The sequence below is a fragment of the Triticum aestivum genome, chromosome 6D (genome assembly GCF_018294505.1).
Source record: "Triticum aestivum cultivar Chinese Spring chromosome 6D, IWGSC CS RefSeq v2.1, whole genome shotgun sequence".
Classification (NCBI taxonomy): domain Eukaryota; kingdom Viridiplantae; phylum Streptophyta; class Magnoliopsida; order Poales; family Poaceae; genus Triticum; species Triticum aestivum.
In genome coordinates, this window is record NC_057811.1 from 49,626,739 (window position 1) to 49,629,204 (window position 2,466).

Genomic DNA, 2,466 nt, shown 5'->3' on the forward strand with positions numbered 1-2,466 from the left:
TATATAGCTACTTTATATATTTTAGTAAGAAAATTAATAGAACTAGTTTATTTTTAGTAAATTCTTAGTTGAATTAGTTGAATTAATAGAACTAGTTTATTTTTAGTAAGAAAATTTAGATATCTGAGATTTGATGATCTAATTAAAATATTACTATATGGAACTAGCTACTTTATTTTAGTAAGAAAATTAATAGAACACGTTTATTTTTATTAAATGCTTAGTTGAATTAGTTGAATTAATAGAACTAGTTGAACTACTAGAAGTAGTTGAATTAGTTGAATTAATAGAACTAGTAAGTGTTTAATGTTTCACCTATATGAACATAGGAAATGTCGTCTGACGACGAAAAAGATTTCATTAAGTGCGAATTCTGTGAAGACCAGCGCGGCCTGTGCGATAGAAATTTCCTTGTTGATGATAGGCGCTTCAGCATCAAGCTGGATGAGACCTTCGAAGTGGATACAGTAAGTCACAGCGACAAGTCTTTTTTCGTAATTCAGCATGACTTATATATGCTTCATTTGCTTCAACTTATAATTTTAAATTTTCACTATTCTACTAGCGCATCCCCTGCCATGCAAGAATTTTTGTCTTGGATAAGATAGGTTTCAGTGCTATGGAAACTATGGAGGCAAAGAGAGTTTACCTGAAGACCGAGCATGCTGGTTATACTTTCAACGTCAAATTATACAATACAGACACGTACACCTATTTTGAATGCAAAACTTGGCAAGCACTATGCAAGGCTTATGCATTTGAGCCTGATATGGTTATCACCTTTGATATTCGTCCGGAAGATGATATTGAAGGTAATAGAGACATCTGGGTCGATGTGCAGACGCCTCCAGTTCTACCATTATGTGAGTTTCTCAACCATATTTATGTCTTTGATATTGTTTATTCAAAAATAGTTGACAACTAATTTCTATTGACATCTTATTTCCATTCAAGCAAACATGTCCGGCACTTGGTAGACAGGACCTACTACTGTCCCGGAGCTGAACTAAACTGCGAGGAGATAAGTCATTATGTTTCATGGCTTGAGGATCTTGATGTTGTTAAGAGAAATCATTTTCCTGAATTTGAAAATCTTAGTACTCAAAACGTGCGACCAATAATGATCGTATTGAACTACGGTCACATGTATTTAGGAAAGATGGTAAGATTTTTACTATTAGTCCTCAGTGCATCTTTTGCATACATTATTTTTCAAGCTAAACTTTCATTGCTAAGTATATTAATTACTATACGATGTTCTTCAACAGAGACTCCCGATGACAGTTGTGCCTCAGTGGATCGAGACTAAAGGTCGCATGTCAATTGTTAGCTTACGGCCAAGATATCCTACAGTGCACATGAGTGCATTCAGGATTTCTGAAAGCGATGAAGCTTAATAGTGAAAGATTGGAGCAAAATTGTTAACGATCGTAGAGAAGTACTAGGGGGTAGCAATCAGAAGCGCAGCCCACGATTAGGAGATAGGTTCATCTGCATGCTCCAATATGATGAATCAGGAGAGCTATACATGTTCTATGCTATTTTACCTGAGAGAGAGCAGCATGAGTGATTTAGCTAGTTATCATGCTCTTAGTACTTGTTGTCCTCTCATGCGTGTTCGTGTTCTTCGTCCTGAACTTAATCTCAAAGAGTGATTTGCTTTTGTGGTGTTATGAACGCTTATAATATGATGATGATGATGATGATGAGTTATTATATCATTTATGAAAGAAACCGCATATTAGTTTCAACTGGATGGATCCTAGCTAAGTGATCAAGTATATGCCATATCCATATACTTGATCACTTAGTGATCTAAGTAATATGGATATGGCATATACTTGATCACTTAGCTAGGATCCACATGCATCCAGTCGAAACTAATCTGCGGTACTTTCATCTAATGATTTAACAACTCATTATAATGTAAAACAATCACTAAATTAAATTGAAAACACAAAACTAAAGGAAAAATTAAAATTAAAACCAAAACACACCCAAACATTTAGTACCGGTTGGTGTTACCAACCGGTACTAATGTCCTGCACGCACCCGGGCCTGGCTCGTGCCACGTGGTGGCACGTTAGCGCCGGTTCGTGCCAAACCGGTACTAAAGGGGGGCACCTTTAGTCTCCACTCCATAGTGCCGGTTGCAGAACCGGCACTAAAGGCCCTTACGAACCGGTGATAAAGGCCGGTTCTGCACTAGTGTATGGTTTCATAGCCACCATAAAGTTAGGTTAGGTAAAATTTCACCTGCGGTAAGCATAATCTAGTGATACCATCAAATTCTGCCCACAAATTAGTTGCGTCCTCATACCTCAGGGTTAATATTTCGGTTCACATGACTAACAAAGCACAAAAATAAATAAATAAATAAACATGATTGCAACACATTCAATAAATCTTAAATAATAAAACAATACCCAACCTAACAATGTATCTAATTACTTCATGGGAAATGCA